Source organism: Leucoraja erinacea, chromosome 4 (genome assembly GCF_028641065.1).
Source record: "Leucoraja erinacea ecotype New England chromosome 4, Leri_hhj_1, whole genome shotgun sequence".
NCBI classification, from domain to species: domain Eukaryota; kingdom Metazoa; phylum Chordata; class Chondrichthyes; order Rajiformes; family Rajidae; genus Leucoraja; species Leucoraja erinaceus.
In genome coordinates, this window is record NC_073380.1 from 62,316,423 (window position 1) to 62,335,965 (window position 19,543).

The 19,543-nt window shown below is 43.6% G+C and overlaps 1 protein-coding gene across 2 annotated transcripts in view; it reads left to right on the forward strand.

Moving 5' to 3' along the window:
* The window catches only part of LOC129696489 (extracellular sulfatase Sulf-1-like), a 448,145-nt gene that overhangs the window by 30,553 nt on the left and 398,049 nt on the right, over positions 1-19,543 (forward strand). Inside the window, exon 2 of one of the 2 annotated variants that reach the window (XM_055634441.1) lies at positions 18,759-18,932. The gene's annotated coding sequence lies outside the window, so the exon portion shown is untranslated. Of the gene's footprint in view, positions 1-18,739; positions 18,933-19,543 lie in introns of those variants that run through there. The other variant, XM_055634443.1, reaches the window with a different exon arrangement.

Sequence of the window (19,543 nt, forward strand, 5' to 3'; positions counted from 1 at the left end):
GCTCCAAACGGCGACCCAGGTAGGCATCGCCCGCTCCACGGTGACTCCAACGCTGCACTGCAGCTGTAGCAGCCCTGGTCCGGTTCCCGGTCCCCGACAGGAAAGGCCGCTCCGATCCAGCTGGTAGGCCGTGAGGTGGGGGGCGAGGACGCGACTCGGAGAAATAGTCGCGTTCCCGCCAGGAAGAGACTGGGAAACGGTTTCCCCCTTACCCTGCCCCCCTCCCCCACATAGAAAAGTAAAAGTTTCCCCCAACGCAAGACTTTAGACTAACTAAAAATGTAAAAAAAGATAGAAATAACAGACAGGCTGTAGATAGAGGCTGCTGCCAGTGCAGCGCCCCTAGTGATAGGACATTGCTTGGGTACTTGGTAAATGATACCAATGATGCTTGGTACTCCTGCCTGCCTTGTGGCTAAGAGTGGTGTGTTTCCTCCACTGCTGTTTACCACTTTTCATGGGCAGCAAGTCAAAAATTATCCCCTGCCAACCAAGGCTTCAGTAATCTGTGCGGTCAATATTTGACTAGTATTGCATGTATCACGGGTGGCAGCTTGACAGATTTTAGTGGGCAAACAGATATTTCCTGGGCAATGTTGTCAGCAACAGGAAGGAATGCCAGTGTAGGTACAAGGATCAGATTCCAAGAGACTGCATAGATTTCCCATAATGTCCTCTGATGAAATGACGCGGACAAGCAGGTGTGTCTGGATCTGAGAGGGTGGTTACAAGTCCTTCTGCCAACTTGGTGCCAAATGTCTGGCATGTAAATGCTTCTAATTTTTGTGCCCACTGACCAGTCCTTGGCATGTAAAAAGGAATGCCCACACCATATGTGTGGTTCAGGCTGAGTTTGCCAGGTGGTAAAAGAATTCTGCTCCACTCTAGGTCTGTTGAAGAAAAGCCCTGCACTGGAAGAATCCCAACGGCGAACAGCATGGGGAAATTCCTACACAAGCAATTAGGTAGAAACAGCATTGCCGTTGGCCATCTACAGCAGTGAGAGGCTGCCTTCCAAGAACCAGCGGGTCTCTCCTGTAAGTGGTGACATTATGCAACAAGCAACATAGATGTCATCCAGTGTCTGTCTTTAACAATTGAATAGCAGACAAACAGCTGCCAGGCACTTAATCACAGAAGGATGTAACTACAACTTACTTAGCAACTTATCAATGACTGTTTCTCTGTTGTAAAATAAATACATTCATCGTCATTTGGTGCTTATAGTAATGTACAATAACTAGTAACCATTTTTCCTTAATTTAAAAAAAAATGTGATTCAGTGCAGAACAAACCCATCGACTAATTGTATCAATCCCAACAGTTGTGGGGAACTGAAAATTGAAACATTTATATTTTTTATTTCAATTAAGCCGATCAGCCAACATAGAGGTGAATTGTCTTTGCAGCAGCTGTATATTTTATTTTAATGCTTTGAACAAATGTTCAAATTTCATTTTTCCTTTGGGTGTGTAAAAGCTGAAACAATATATGATTTGTTTTTAATCTAAAATCCATCTGTTTGCTAAGTAGTGTATTGGAGCTCCAGTTGGATGTGTGGAAGTGTCTTGCCTGTTGTCTCCATGGAATCCATGAAGAAGCTTACAAGCATGCAGTGGGATTTAATGTTTGCTGAGTGTAGCTGATGATGTAACTACTGTGGAAGTACAAGTTTTCTTTCTCCAATTGTCAGGCCACACAAGGATTGAAAAATGATCCGTTCAACAAATTAGCATAGCAAAGCTACACCACTGTACTTCTGCATACACACATGCACTAGATAGACACATCTTGGCAACCGTTTCTGCTGCTGATGCTCATTCATGTCAAATGGCCAATCATAAATGGAATTCCCACCACATCCTTGCACCACATGGTTCAGCTAGAAACCCTTCAGCGCTGTTGGGTCGCACTGAAGAGAATGATTTGTTGCAATGAGTTGCAGATTGTGCAATGATATGGTTAATTGGGCAATGATCCCCTGCTTATGATCAATGGAGGTGAGCTGTGGTAAAGCTGTGCTTTGTGAATTATCAAGCAAAGAGTAAATTGATCAAGATTACAAATGATCACAGACAGCACTTTAATCTTGCAATGAGTCAATGTCCTCAGGGAAGATTACTTACAATAATAACTTGTATTTATATAAAGACATTAATATGGGAAAATGTTCCAACATTTGTCAAATAATGCCCTGTGTAAGTCAGCAGGGAAACTGGATGAATGAGATTTGATAGCTGTCAGGACATGGAGAGATCAAGTAGCCAAATGAAAATCCATGGGTGGGGATTTCAGGAGCAGGTGCAGGGATGGAGAGAGGGAGAGCTTACTGAGGTATGGGAAGGCAATTTTAATTTGGGCAAGGAAATGTGGTCAAAAAACGATGTGGTGTAATAAGAGGCAGTTCAATTTATCATCTGCTCTATTTCTTTAAAGTAGTTGCGTAATTACTGTCAAAATTCCCTTTTCTTTCCATACAATTGTTCTGCTTTTGTTCCTCTCATATCCAGATTCAAGGACAGTTTCCTCCCGGCTGTTATCGGGCAACTGAACCTTCCTATCACCCACTAGAGAGTGGTCCTGACCTGCATCTACCTCACTGGGGATCCTGGGACTATCTTGAATCAGACTTACTGGACTTTATCTTGCATTAAATGTAATTCCCTTTTATCCTGTATCTGTGCGTTGTGGACGCCTTGATTGTAATCATATAAAGTCTTTCCATTAACTGGATAGCACACAACATAAAAGCTTTTCACTGTACCTCAGTACATGTGACAATAAACTTATCTAAACTAAACATATATATTTACAATTCCTTTTCTATCTACAATAAATTGAGGTCATTCAAAACTCTAGTTCCTTTCTTGATTGTTGACATTTGACCTGAGCTGTCCAACATTGCCTCCCAAACAATAAACCCTGTTGCTTTCGTCTTTTTCCAGCAATTCATTCCGACTCTAATCTCCTTGCTACATTAAAACCATAGAAACAAAGAACTGTAGAGGCTGGCTGATAAAGTGCTGGGGTAACTCAGCGGGTCAGCCAGCATCTCTGGACATGTGTGGGAAGGCACTGCAGATACTGGTTCACATCAGAAGAAAAGGAATAGGTGATGTTTTGACCTGTGTCCCTTCAGCAGATTTGAAGAAGTCTGAAGAAGGGTTTCAACCCGAAGCATCACCTATTCCTTTTCCCCAGAGATGCTGCCCAACCCGCTGAGTTACTCCAGCATTTTGTGTCTGTCTCTGGAGAACATAGATCGGTGACATTTCAGGTCGGGACCTTTCTTCAGACTGATTGGTTACTCCAGCACTGTGTTTTTTTTTACATTAAAGCTGTTTTTCCTTGCCTCCCCACAAGTCTTTTTGCTGATGCCCAATATGCAATTGTCACTGCCACTTATGATCACTCTAACCTTCTTAGTTCTAAGGAATACAATCTCTCCCTCTTATGCCTAGAAACCTCAAATACTTGATTTAAAAAAATTGGCAAAAAGGAGAAATAACTGCTTTCACATTCAGACAGCAGCAGTCTATGTGGGGACACATTGTCATAAATTTCTGCTAAGAGCACATAGGCCAATGCCATTTGTTGCATCCACTAACTTAAAGGAATACGCCTGGTTTATATCACCACAAACCTAATATAACCAGGGATTCTGGAAGGGAAACCAGTCTAACATTTGCAATGTTCCTTTGGCAGAATGAGTCAGAGCTCCTTCAGTTCAAAAAATCATTCCAGGCCTTCTAGGTCGTGCATTTCACAACAGCTCTCCACCTCTGCTCCCAAGTTCTGTACAGTTGGGATTCAGGATAATCAGTAGACTAAATGGCCTCACTGTCGGAAATTGCAATCTCTGTCTTAAGACCGAGTCTGACTGGCAGCAGGTATTTGGCAAATGTACACTGTGCCTGATGTTGCCATGCTGGCATCTGTGCTGTCTTTGTGCATGTTGCTGAGCATTTGCAGTCAGAGGAGCAGCTGCCTGTGTGTAGACTAGTGTTAATGTAACTGCTCAGATTGATGTCCAGCTCTGTACCAAGAGACTCTTGTACTGTTTTCCCTGGAGGTTCAGATGCAAATGTGTCTATAGGCAGAGATACCAAAGGAAGTCAACACAGACAAAGCCCTGTTTATGTAAGAGGCCACAAACTTAAATTCCCAGCCAAAACTAAACAAGACTCTGGTGGTGGGGTTCAGTAAAACCTTGATCCTGGCTGGAGCTGTGAAATAAATTCATATTCCAATAAATCTATGAATCCAATAATTTGCCTGTCTATGCATTTATGCCTGTGTGTGTGCGTGCGTGCGTGCGTGCGTGCGTGTGTGTGTGTGTGTGTGTGTGTGTGTGTGTGCGTGCGTCGTGTATGTTTGTTTATCAATGTCTGTGTGTTGCCCTCTGTGGGAAGCAATGAAGGGGCTGTGCTTGTAGGGTGGAATGGGAGAAATATTTTTTATTTAATCTATGGATATTCTGATATTTAGCAGCCACGGGTGCAAACCTTGGTTGACAGGGGAGAGCAAGAAGTCAGATTTAATTGCACATTGGCACTCTCCGAGTGTATGGGAAATATTACTGGCATATTCCCAGCTTTGGCAGAAGGCCGAGAGCAGATTACTTGCCTGGTCTCTTTGTCAGGAACTTTGATTCAGTCGTCAAAAACAGGCCGAGTGTAAAAACAAATCAAAATGTGAACAATAGAATGGGAGATTTATTTTTGTAAATATCATTTACAACAGGATAAGTGCAATCAGTGTAGAAGTATTGTCCTAGGATAGCTAAATCTTCCCTGAGCAGCAATTGGCATTAATAAGAACCGATTCAATCCCTGATTTTTTTCAGTCTAAGTACAGGAGCACAGGAAATAGGGACAGGAATGGGCCATCCAAGCCTTTCAACGTTATTCATCGAGATCATGGATAATCTTCTAACTTGGTGTCATTATCTTGCACTGTCCATCGAGGTCGATTCCCTTAATAACCAGAAATCAATCGTCTGTGTTCTGAACAAACTTAATGACCGACCCTCCACAGCTCTTCAGAATAGGCAGTTCTAAAGATTCATCACCGTCCATGTGAAGAAATGCATCCTCGGTCCTGACTAGCCTTATCCTAATTGTGAGATTGTGACCTTTGTTTGTTTAACACCACTGGGCCTGTACTCGCTGAAGTTTGGAAGGATCAGGGGGGACCTAATTGAAAATTACTGAATAATGAAAGGCCTGTGGGTGTGGAGAGGATGTTTCCACTAGTGGGAGAGTCTAGGACCAGAGATCATAGCCTCAGAATATAAGGACATACCTTTAGAAAGGAGAAGAGGTGGAATTTCTTTAGTCAGAGGGTGATGAATGTGTGGAATTGCCATAGATGGCTGTGGAGGCTAAGTCAATGGACATATTTTAAGGTAGAGATTGATAGATTCTTGAGTTGTATGAGTGTCAGGGGTAAAGGGGAGAAGGCAGGAAAATGGGATTGAGATTGGATGAGATGGGATTGAGAAGGAAAGATAGAGCAGCCATAACTGAATGTTGGAACAGAGTTGATGGTTCGAATGACCTAATTCTGCTCCTATCACTTGTGAACTTATGAAGTTATGTGACTTCACAGCTAGGGGAACCATGGTCCCTGCATTTAACCGGCTGTTTAGCAGCCAGGTTGTTGGCTCTACGTCAATGTCTGCCAGGCCCTGAGCTCCATTTGGAGGGTGGTAGAGCAGGCACCCAGAGATGGACATTATTGCCAGAGGAAAGACTGGATAGACTCGGCTTGTACTCGCTAGAATTTAGGAGATTGAGGGGGGATCTTATAGAAACTTACAAAATTCGTAATGGGTTGGACAGGCTAGATGCAGGAAGATTGCTCCCAATGTTGGGGAAGTCCAGGACAAGGGGTCACAGCTTAAGGATAGAGGGGAAATCCTTTAAGACCGAGATGAGAAAAAACATTTTTCACACAGAGAATGGTGAATCTCTGGAACTCTCTGCCACAGAAGGTAGTTGAGGCCAGTTCATTTGCTATATTTAAGAGGGAGTTAAATGTGGCCCTTGTGGCTAAAGGGATCAGGGGGTATGGAGAGAAGGCAGATACGGGATACTGAGTTGGATGATCAGCCATGATCATATTGAATGGCGGTGCAGGCTCGAAGGGCCGAATGGCCTACTCCTGCACCTATTTTCTATGTTTCTATGACATGGTTGGTTCCAATAAGATCTTCTTTCATCCTTCTAAACACCAGAGAATCTCGGGTTAAAATATTTCTCCCCCCCATAACAAATTAGTCCAATGAATCAACTTTGCACTTCTATGACAAGTATATCCTTTCTTGGGTATGGGAGATCAAATCTGCGTACAATGCTCCAACTGCAGTCTTTCAAGGCCGCATACAATTGCAGGAATACATTCTACTCCTGTATTCAAATCTTTTAATTACAAAGGCTAAGACATAATTTGCCTTTTACGGCATCTGCTGCACTTTCATGTTGATTTTCTAGTGGCTTGTGTCCAAGAATACTCGAGTCTTTTGATCATCAATATTGCCCAATTCCTCACCAGTTAACAAACACTCTTATTTTGTGTTATATGCACCAAAGTAGATGAGCTCATATTTTCCACACTATATTCCCCTTGTTATGTTCTCACCCATTCACTTAGCTTTTCCATGGTCCTTTAACATCTCTTTATATCCCCCCTCTAGCTACAATTACAAGCAAACTTAGAAATGCAACATTTTCTCCCCTCGGTCAACATGTTGTAACAAATCCAGGGTAGTTGTGGTGTAAGCACTTACCCCTGTAGTATCCTAGAGATAGTTATCAGAGAAGATTTTGTTCATAAATAATTGATATTGGTTGAGTTATGGTAAGTTGACATTGATTCTTAAGACATCTGAGCATTCTTGTGATTTCTAATTTTTTAGTAAGGAGTTAATCTTTTCGACTGAGATGAGGAAAAACTTATACACCCGAGAGTTGTGAATCTGTGGAATTCTCTGCCACAGAAGGCAGTGGAGGCCAATTCGCTGTTTTCAAGAGAGAGTCCGATTTGGCTCTTGGGGCTAAAGGAATCAAGGGATATGGGGAAAAAGCAGGAACAGGGTACTGAATTTAGATGATCAGCCATGATCATGTTGTATGGCGGGTGCTGGCTCGAAGGGCTGAATGGCCTACTCCTGCACCTATTTTCTATGTTTCTATGTTTCCATTCCACTCTTTGTGTTGTGTCTGAAAACCAGTCCGCATCCCTATATTATCCCATTCTATGTGCCTAACATTGTCTAATCTCCTGTGTGGGAATGTGTAGATGGACTTCTAAAAATCCCAATACATCACAACATCTAGTTTCCCCTTATTTGTTCACTGAGTAACACCTATAATTCTAGCAGATTAGTAAAACAATATTTTCCTTTCATAAATCCATGTTGATTTGGCTCAATTCTAAAATTATTATCAAGGTGTTATGATATTGCCTCCTTCATTACAGATACCAGCATTTCCCCCTCTATTGGGCTAACTGGTCAATAGTTTTCTATTTTCTCTCTTGCTCCTTGTGTAAATAGTGGCACCACATTATTTCTTCTCCCCCCACTCCAGTCTTCAGTAACCATTGCAGAATTCCCTGAATTTCAGAGAAATTATGATAACCAGATAATTCATAATTCTGTAACCACCTCTTTTGAAATTGTTGGATGTAGTTCATCAGGTCCTTGGGAATTATCATGTTTGAAGCTTACCAACTTCTTGAATAACTATTCTTTGATTAATACTTACTTCCTTCTCAGTAGAATGAATGTTTTTTGGGGAAATCACAAAGCAATCAGGTTAATAACAAGGTTATTGCAAATGGCAACAATCATTTAAGCAAGATAATGAAAGTCCGAATCTTTCTAATCCATGTAACTGTCTGAAGAGTGAAGAATGTTTAATTGTCATATGCACCGACAATGGTACAAAAAATGTTTTACTTGCACCAACGTAACAGGCATGTGAACACAATACACACAGATAATTTATAATAAACTAAAAAAAAAAATATTCTAAACATTCAAATGTTCCAAATGTCTTTTAAACATTCTGTGTGTCAGAAAGGGCCTGAGTTATAGGGAGAGGTTGGGCTGGCTAGGAATGTATTCCTTGGCATGCAGGAGGCTGAGTATAAAATCATGAAGGGAATAAATAGGTGAATGCACAAAATATTTTGCCCATAGTAGGGGAATCGGAAACCAGAGAACATAGGTTGAAGATGAGCGGGGAAAAATGTAATAGGAACCTGGGGTTAACTTTTTCAGACAGAGAGTGGTGGATATATGGAACAAACTGCTGGTTTAGAAAAGACGATACAGAGGGCTAGAGTCGCTCAACGAGTGAGCCAGCATCTCAGGAGAACATGGAAAGACGATGTTTCAAGTTGGGACCCTTCTTCAGACCAGAGTATGTAGTCGAGGTGGGTCCTGTAGCAATATTGTAAAGATGTTTGGACAGGTACATGAAGTGGAAAGATGTAGAGGGATATGAGCCAAATGTGGGCAGATGGGACTAGCGAAGATGGGGCTTTTTCGACAAGTTGGGCCGAAGGCCCTGCTTTCTTGTTGGATGACTCAAATAAATTAATCACCACAATACTTGTGCAAAAACCAAAAGTCCTTAAAGATGATCCATAAAAATTCGTAGTTGAGGTTAGTGTTGTGTAGTGTACAAGAATTTGATCGCTATTGGGAAGAAGCTTTTCTTGAACCTGGTGGTCACAGTTTTCAGACTCCTATACCATCTTCATGATGATACGTGAAATAAGAGCATGGCCAGAGTGATGTGGATCTTGATGATATTAGTTGCCTTTTTGAGGCAACACCTCCTATAGATCCCTTCAACGGTGAAGAGGTCAGTACCTGTGATGGACGAGGCAGTGTCTACCACTCTCTATGAACCCTTATGTTCCAAATGTCTTTTAGACGTTCTATATAAGGATCACTGAGTCCGAAAAAGCCATTCTTCTTGCTATATAGGATTATTTCCAAGATGTTCCAAAGAAGAGAAATGGACAGACTGTCCATTAAATCCCAGATCTAAACCCTGGCATTTCCCTTAGCATAATGGGCTAGAACATAATCTTCACAACACTGAAATGATGTGCATCACCATTCTGAGGTTTTTACTACTCTTTGCTTGGCAAAGCCATTCCATAGTTGCCTGGTGATATTCAATACAAAAGAACATAAAAATCACACAATAAAATGTTGTTGCCCAATATCTGTTTTATCCATACATCTCTCTTAAACTTTATGTAGGAGAGAACTGCAGATGCTGGTTTCTAATGAAGATAGACACAAAATATAGGCGATGTTTTGGGTCGGAACCCTTCTTCAGACTGGAAATAGAGGTGGGGCTGGGGGGAAATAAACTGGAAGCGAAAAACGGCCCGAACAAATCATGTCGGCAACAGATGACTTCAGGAAGGGCGGAGCTCATAATTGTTCGCTGGGGAAGATGTGATAACAAGAGGGATACCAGGATGTGAACAGTGGAACTGGTGGGACAACTAGAGGGGGGGGGGGGGGGGGGGGGGGGGGGGGGGGGGGGGGGGGGGGGGGGGGGGGGGGGGGGGGGGGGAATGGAATGGAGAGAATGCAGGAGTTACTTGAAAATTAGAGAAATCCACGTTCATACCGCTGGGTTGTAAGCTGCTTGAGCAAAATATGAGGTAGCGTTCCTCTAATTTGTGTGTGGTCTCACTCTGACAGTGGAGTAGGCCCAGGACAAAATGGTCAGTGTGGGAATGGGAAGGGAAGTTAAAATTGTTGGCAAAGGGGAGATTGCGTAGACCCAGGTGGACTGAGCATAGTTCAGCGAAACTTTGCCTCTTTCACCTAAAGCCATGCCCTCTCCTCTTTGACAATATCACTCTGACACAAAGGTTGTGTTGAATGCTTTATTATTTTCCCCAACATCATTACAGCCATCACTGGATTACTGTTCCCCAATGGGAGTTTCCTCCTATAGGATTTTTACCAAAGGTATTTCCTTGAAGTGATGGTTAAGGGGGTTATACTTGTAGATCTCTAACCAAGTTTCTCCCATAGGTGCTGGGATTTGTTTTGCTGATGATTACTTAATGTGAATGCTTCAGTTCTTAAGACATTTTGTTACAATGCAATGATGTCTGCTCAATTGCTGAAAATATGGTCATTTTGAAAATGGTGGGAAAATGCAAATGTTGGAAATCTGATGAAAACATTAGAAATATTGGAAAGATGAGGAAAATCAACCAGCTTGAGAAATGAATTACGTTAATCTTCTACATATAAAATCCATCATCCGAACTCTCAAGGGCCTGTCCCACTTATGCGACTTATTTGGCGACGACTGCCGGCACCCATCATAAGTCGTTGCAGGTCGGCGAAAATTTTCAACGTTGAGAATTTAGTGGCGACCAGAAAGGTGCTGCGACTCTTTGGACAACTGAGGAGATTATTCACGACCATACAGGTGACACCCTGGCGACATGTCATGGGGTGAAGCCTGGATGGTTGTGAGTAGTCGCCCAAAGAGTTGTACTTTGTTCTGGTCGCCGCTGGATTTTCACCATGTTGAAAATTTTCGGCAACCTGTAACGACCTATGACGGGTGCCGGCAGTCGCCAAAAAAGTTGCATAAGTGGGACAGGCCCTTTAGTTTTGTAGTCACGTGTTTCGAACTCTTCATGTTTGAATAGATCTTCCCTGTTATTATAAATACAGCATTTTGCGTACATCTTCCAAAAATCCCATAAATCTTACTGTTCTAATGTTCAAAGGTTGTGATCTAAAATGAGTCTTGCCCTTGCTGAATATTTATATTGTATGTTTATGTTATATGACATGTAAAAATTACTCTAAGTAAGTTAGTTTAAGTAAGTTAGTTTATTGGCCAAGTATTCACATACAAGGAATTTGTCTTGGTGCTCCGCCCACAAGTAACAACATGACATACAGTGACAGTTACGAATGACTCCGAAAACACTAAACATTAATAATAATAAAACATTAATAATAAAACACCATTGATCAAGTATGTGAACCAACAAAATACCAGGTCAAAGGAACAGATTTTTGGCTGTTGAGTAGAGCAACTACTCCTGGATAAAAACTGGCCATGTAGAATCATTGGACCATCATTGCCTGTGGCAGATTGTGCTTCTTCAGCTGCCGCAGGAAGTACATCCTCTGTTGTGCCTTTTTGACTGTGGAGTCAATAGCAGCCCCCCATTTAAAGTCCTTGGAGATGATGGTTCCCAGGAACTTAAAAGACTCCACAGATGTTACTGTGGTGTTATTGATGGTGAGTGGGGTGGGAGAGTGGGAGCTCTACTAAAGTCTACAATCAATTCCACTGTCTTAAGTGCATTGAGCTCTAGGTTGTTGCGATGGCACCAGGACGCCAGCTGTGCCACTTCCTGTCTGTAGGCAGATTCTTCCCCATCCTGGATCAGTCCAATCAGGGTTGTGCCATCCGCAAACTTGAGAAGCTTGACAGAGGTGTCTGTGGAGGTGCAGTCGTTGGTGTAGAGAGAGGAGAGGAGAGGAGAGGAGAGGAGAGGAGAGAGTAGGCAGCCTTGCGGTGCTCCTATGCTGAGCATTTGCGGGTCCGAGTTGTGCTTTCCCAGCCTCACATGGTGCTTCCTGTCTGTCAGGAAGTTGGTGATCCACTGACACAGGAGTTCAGGCACAGTCAACTCGGAAAGTTTGGAGTGTAGTAGCTCTGGCACAATGCTGTTGAATGCAGAGCTAAAATCAACAAACAGGATCCTCGCATAGGTCCCCGGCGGTCTAGGTGCTGTAGGATGAAGTGCAGGCCCAGGTTGACTGCATCATCCACAGATCTATTGGCCTGATATGCAAATGCAGAGGGTCCAGCAGGGAGTTTGTGGTATTTTTCAGCTTGGCCAGCACAAGCCTTTCGAGTGTCTTCATGACTACAGTGTGACAGTGCTCTACATTTTGACAACTAAAATATATTAGCTCAGTTCCAAATGATCTGTATCCAATATGCTTTGGAAGTGTGAATTGATCAGAATAGGGACCATGGAAAGCTCACAATGTCAATAGGTCAGTGCTATTATAATTAGTGATAAACATTCTTTGTTACAGGAAAGGGTTGGTTAAGATTCAATACTGGTGAATAGCTGTTTGGTTTAACATAATTAAGAGATGCAGTCATCTATTCCTTTTGTTTTAGCTTGGCTGTAAGGGTGGTCTCAAGTCAGCATTTAGTTTTAGTTTTAGTATGAGAGATACAGCATGGAAACAGGCCACCGTGTCCATGCCGACCAATGATCATCCATACACCAGCTCTATCCCATACACTAGGGACAAATTTACAGGCACCATTTGCTGAAGCCAATTAACCTACAAACCTGCATGTGTTTGGAATGTGGGAGGAAACCAGAGCACCCGGAGAAAACCCACAAGGTCACAGGGAGAACGCACAAATTCTATGCAGATTGCAGCCGCAGCTGGGATCACACCAGGGTCTCTGGTGCTGTAAGGCAGCAACTCCAAAGCTGTGCCACTGTTTGCACACTGATCAAAGGATGAGGCCAACCTCGGATGGAAGCTCTCAGTGACACCAGTTTCTGAGATTTTATTTGAGAGGGTCTTTCATTTGAATATGTGCCTGTTAATTGGCGGGTATGGGTAAATCTTCTTAGTTAGGAGAATTATATTGCAAACTGTATATATGAGTAAAACCAGATGCTTCATTACTCTTAAAAGTTTCAATAAGGAAAGACCAAAATTGCATTTTGTTTCTTGCATGACCTAGCAACCACCGTTCGCAAACTATCTGAATGGCATTTTTGGGATACCTTGATATTCGGAAAGGAGTTGGCCTCAGAATCATTGATACATGATAGCTCCATATAGGTTATGTGCAAGGCTTCCAGCTAAAGAATCTGTTACACATGTGGCCAAGCTTTATTACATAGTGGAAAAGCCGTGAGCAGATAGGCACCTCACCCATGCTCATTCTGCCACTGCGGGGCTAGTGAAAGTACACGAGGAGGTGGTAGAACAGTGAACCAATGTGCGGATATCTGTTGAAGGATGGAGGAAGTGTTGGAGCTATAGCCAACAGAGGAGGAAAAGGTCACCTAGACTCAAGGTGGAGGAAGCCAGCATCTGCATTTCCTTCCTACACAAAGGTGCAGGAGGAGGTGCAGGGTGATATTGTAATCATTTGAGGTAACTGCTGTGGTTGGGGTCCTGCATGTGATATAATGTAGAGGTTGCATGTGATCCAGAAGCCGGGAGGCTTGAATTTGACTGAACAAGGGGCAATATATTTTTTCAAATGTATACCTCATCCATTACATATACTACACCACAATTCATTCAAACATAAAGTGCTGGAGGAACTCAGCAGATCAGGTAATATGAAGAAGGGTTTCGGCCCGAAACATCGCCTATTTCCTTCGCTCCATAGATGCTGCCGCACCCGCTGAATTTATCCAGCATTTTTGTCTACCTTCGTACCTCCAGCATCTGCAGTTCCTTCTTGAACAGGTAATATCTGCTGAGAGAAGCGGATAATGTTTCATGTTGCAATCCTTCTTCATCCAATCTCATTCCACATTAATCAAACCTGTGACATGCTCACAATACAATTTTACTTCGGAGTCACGTGAGTGATTCCGTGAAGAACCCAGCAGGTACTGCGCATGCGGCATTACGCAGCTGTGCAGAACGCGGCCAGCGGGAGTCGGGCTAGCTCCCGCATCCAAGGACGAGAGGTAAGTACTTACCTTAATCGGGCCTTGTGGTTTTTGCTCCGGGGGAGCAAAGTAGAGAGGCATGGTGAGCGGCCCCGTTTCGACTCCAGCGTGGAGCCGACAGTGGACGGGGGAAAAAGCGCTACCCGGACCGCAAACGCTGCGGACCACTGCAGGGTGCTGCGCTAATACCGGTCCGCTGAACAGCTGTTTGGAAACAGCAGCGGACCAGCACGAAGTTTTAAAAACCCGACCGGCAGCCCTGCAGACTCCTGACTAGGAGAATCACCGCCCGGGAACCGCCACAATGCCGCCTGGAATACGGCAGGCAGCCTCTACATGCAGGTAAGGGGAAAATCTTACCAATTTACAGGTTCTACAGGAGCCAACTTCCTCCAAAACTGGCACAGGTTGAAGACAGCAAGAATAAGAGTATCTGTCTCCCCAAGCCAGAGGAGGTCATGGAATTTACCTCCAGGAGAAAAGGGGCACTGGCTGAATGCCAAGGGAGCTGACTCCTACCCCAGTGCTATTGCACTAGCCATCTCCCTTGTCGAGGGATTGATGCAACAGCGGAGTTTGAGCTATGCCTCCTCCAATTTAGCGCACCCCTTTTGCTCCCTTTTTAGAGGCTAGCTAAGGAGGCCAGGGCTGGGCTGGCTTAAGCGCTGGGCAGGCGGACGAGAACAGCAGTATGCCAGGGGAGCAGGATCAGGAAGAGCTACTGGGTGTCGTGGGCCACTACATGGCTCCTCCACGCGACCATCTTCCCAACAAAAGCCCTGTAGGAGCAGGCCTTTCCAGAGGCAAATCCGCAGGCAGCTGGGTCTAGTAGACTCGCAGACAAGCAGCGAATTCTACAGAAGGTCAAGATGTTACCACAATGCCGCCTTTTCCACGGATTATATTCTCCCAGGACAAGGACTATCCCTTTGCACTACCAGGGTGCTGACGCCTAAGATGTTCCCATATTTGGGATACTCGACTGAACAATGGTGCATATAGACCTGCCCGCAACCCCGAATATATGGGGCTATGCAAACCACTGCTGCGGGAAGAGAGGCAGCCAACCTGTGCGCCTCATGAAGGCAGGCTATGGGACGAGCAGGACATCGCATCCAACACCCAGCTGGCAGCACCTCTCGGCATCCACCAGCGATATCAAACAAGGACTGGTGAAAGCCTGGTGACCGCTTCACATCCCCCATAGTTCTTTTTAGACGGGGCCCAGAGCGGAGCCGTGGGAAGATGCGCCGCCCCACCGACAGCACTAGCATACCAGCAAACTACGCCTTCATGAAAAACAACAAGCATGGAGGTAGGTAGTCTGGTTCCTCCCAGTTTACACTAAAACAAGGGTGTTCTACTAACTGCATGGGGGGGGCATTCACACTTGTGGATAAAGCATGGGATGCTGTCACAAATAACTAAAATATACTCAACAGTATTAGAGGATAAAAACGAATTCAAATTGGGCATATTACCGCCAGTTCAGCAATGCGCCCAAAGGGCATTTTCTCCCTCTAAGAAAAGAGAAGTGAGAAGGCAAGCTGAACTAAAAAGGCTCATTACTAAACGGATCTTGGGAGTAAAAATGAACCATTGGAATTTGTATCGAATATATTCACCAAAACTATAAAAGATGGTGAATGTAGCATCATCATTGATCTAATATCACTAAATAAATCTGTTGAGTATATCCACTTTAAGATGGAGACGGGGTTTTGTCACTGCCAGACATCTGATCTCCCAAGGATACCTATGGGGAGCATTGATATGGAAGATGCTAACTATCTTATACCCATACACTAGGATCATTATAGATACCTAAATATATTTACCTGGATCATGGATATCCCGGTTAGGGCAACCATGGGAGCATATAGCATTTCATATGGTCTAAACCTCAGCCCTAAACTATTATAAATGGCCATGAAAATATTAAGAAAACAAGCATAATCATGGCACATATTGGATGATATCCTCATATTAGGGGAAACAAAGGAATTAGCTGTGGAGCAGTTCTAGCTACGAAACAGCTCCCTAAAGCTGAGGTTCATCCCACGCCCAGATAAACCAGAATTGAAGCGTTACTACCAAGGATTATCTGGGCTTCAATAATCATTCCGTCCATATGACTGTTACTTTGCCAAGATACTTGGGTCACTATAATCAAATCATGAATGTACCCACTGAAGCTATATCACAATTAAGGTGGTGGGCAGACATATATTTGGCATAGTTTTCAGCCCTATTATCATCACCAATCCCAACTTGGTTATTTTAAAAACCAATGCCAGTACTTTAGGCTGGGGAGCAACTAAACTCCATATCCAGCACAGGTAACAGATGGACCAAGTCACAAACATCGTTACTACACATACCGGGCATCAACTTCTTGGGATTGGTGATCGCCTATTGGGCTAAAAAGCATATGCATTTCAAATGCAGCACGTACATATGTGGTTACGGATTGATAATACTATGGTGGTGGCTTATATCAACCATATGGGGAGCATAATAATCATTATTGTGCAACAAATTGGTCAAACAAATCTGGCAATGGTGTGTCAAAAGACATTTTAACTATCAGCTGCCTATGTCCTAGGAAGCTAGAACACAGTGGGAGACACCATGTCACGGGGTAAAATTTATGATTACATTGAATAGATGTCATAACCCAAAATATCTGCTAAATTTATTAAGCAGTTTGAAAGCCAGATATCAATTTGGTTGCACAAGACGGAATCACCAGTAACCCATGTATGTGACTTAGGAACCAGATTAGAGGCAGCAGCGATAGATGCCTATACGCTGGAAGGGGGAATTTCTGCTTTGCCTTCCTCCCTTCTGCCTCATCAGTCGGGCACTTCGCAATACAGATGGGATCTGTCTCCGAGATATTGAACGTGCCCGACCGGCCTACACTGCCATGGTTCCCAGTTCATCACGACACGGTGGGCGAGTCACCTATGGATTTCCCTAGTGGACCATGGTTGCTGACTCAACCCAGTATCAGGCATAAGCCACCCATGCCAGGGAAACATCAAACTCCTGGGTGCAGGTTTTGAATAGACCTTACCAGGGACTGGGATTATCCAAAGGAACCATTACCACCATGTCGGCATCCCTGCGAACAGTCACTAAAAGCTAACATGGGTAAAATACTGCCACGACGCAGGGACAACGAACTATTCAACCACTGACGTATTGGAGTTCCTGGAACATCTACACCATGACTAAAAGGTGAGTTACAGTGCCGTAAATACAGCATGGAGCGCCTTATCTGCTTATCTAAAACAGCATGTCAGCAGAGCATGGGATCCCATCCACTGAAGGTAAACTTATGAAGGGCAACTATAATATAAGCCCCAAACACCCAGGTATATACCCATGTATGGGATATTGGTGTGATATTGACATACCTCAGAGAATGGCACCAGCCAGATCCCTCAGCTTGCTTAATCTATGTTTTAAAAAAGGCTCATGCTTATGGCTCTCGTACACGCTCAAAGAGTCCGGTCACTCCATAAACTAGACTGGATACATGGTGATTACCCCAGACGCATCAAGTTCATATTTAGGTCTGGTAATATCTAACTCGCAGGTATATGGATTCGGCACGAACTAGCAGGGTCGAGATCGCCTGTGTTTTCCGTGCTGTAGTCATTATATGGCTATATGGACCAGGAACACCCGATTCACTGGTGGGATTCCGGGCCTACCCACCAGAGTCCAGGTTGAGTGTGGTGACCCATCTACTACTATATATAGACACAACCCACTATCTTAGAGGGAGAGGAAAGCCTATGGGTCAACCACAGTAACCCAAGACGGGGTACGAGCCAAACCACTCCAAGGTGGCTCAAACAGGTACTGAAAGCTGCCGGAATAGATAATAATACATTTAATCCCATTCCACTAGGGCAGCATTGGTATCAGCGGCTGAACGAATGGACATCCCGGTTGACCACATTTTCAATACAGCAGAATGGTCAAGGGAACCGCGTTCAGAACATTTTTTATTATAAACCGTTGATAAACCTGATTTAATTGCAGGAGAATATTACAAACTGCAATATTAATTTAAGCTCAGAGGAGCTCTTTTATGTTGTTATTGTTAACAAATACCTTTCTGTTTCTTTTGAAAGCAGATCCACTGGTTGATTACGATAACACTTCCTCCCTCATAAACTTCGGCAGTGAGTGAAATAAAAACTGTTACACGGTTTGAAATCACAGACCTTTGAAGTCTTCACGGAATCACTCACGTGACTCCGAAGTAAAATAGTAAGATTAAACGAGTACTTACCAGTACGAAGTTTGATCTGTATTTTATGAGGAGTTACGGTGAGGGATTAAGTGCCCGCCGCTCCCACCCTCATTATATAGATCAAACTAGTAAACTGATGTCTCGTGATCTTTACTATCTTACTTCAAATATTGTGTCTATTCTGTGATTTCACACCGCTGCTTCGAAGTATGCCGCATGCGCAGTACCTGCTGGGTTCTTCACTTAATCCCTCACCGTAACTCCTCATAAAATACAGATCAAACTTCGTACTGGTAAGTACTCGTTTAATCTTACTATTATTTCACTGTCCCATATAATTCAATACTTTCACTAATGTCCAATCCAGCAGTGAGCCATTTAAGAGGTTGTTAGACGGGGGCCATCCTTGTATGCCCCACAACAGCGGCAGGATCCTGGACCATGGTCAGTCCCCACTGAGCATCGATGCTGGTTGGGCTGAGCATCAGTGTGTTCCCACCTTGCATCTCCTCCTGCACCTTGGATTGTACCAGTCGGCAGCAGTCAATAGTGGACAATTCCTTGCACTGGAGAAACAATACGTTTTTAGCAAACCAATGTGAGCCCTTCGCTGAGTGAGGATGGTCCAGCAGCAGTCAATGTCTGTCCTGTATGTGTACCTGGGAACAGCTGGTTGAGCACAGAGTCCTGTATTATGCGGCTGCTCGAGATGAACTTTTTCAAAGACCACTGCATTCTTTTCCAGACTTTCTTCACAAACACCTAGTCCACAAGGAAGTGAATGAACGTAGAAGGAAGCCTGCAGGTACCTCAAAGCAAAGCACTATATTCCATGACTTTGGTCCAGTCGTCTTTAATCCACTAATGGAAACCTTGCTTTCAATATGAGAGGCTGCTTGTGAGGGGCCAAGTTAATCAGGTAAGACTTGATTTCAATTCTGCTCCTGTTTCTCAACACGGTGACTGTAAATTAATAGAGGATTGGTGGTGAAGGGAGCTGGGCATTTTTTTCCCTTGGATCATCTCAACAGAGAGCCTCTAGTGGATGGATCATAAACTTCTTACGGAACATTGCTTCCTAGAGTTCTAGAGTCATACAACATGAAAGCAGGCTCTTTGGCCCAACTCGTCCATGCTCACCAATATATCCTATCTAAGCTACTCATTCAAGAAGATTAGTCAAACATGACCTTCCAGGCACAAATCCATGTTGACTGTTTCTAATCAGACCCTGTTTATCCAGATGCTTATATATATTATCTCTAAGTATCCATTCCATTAATTTGCCCACCACTGACGTCAAACTAACAGGTCTATAATTGTTAGGTTTACTCTTAGACCCCTTTTTAAACAATGGAACAACATGCGCAGTACGCCAATCCTCCGGCACTATTCCCGTTTCTAATGACATTTGAAATATTTCTGTCATAGCCCCTGCTATTTCTACACTAACTTCCCTCAATGTCCTAAGGAATATCCTGTCCGGACCTGGAGACTTATTCACTTTTATATTTCTCAAAAGTGTCAGTA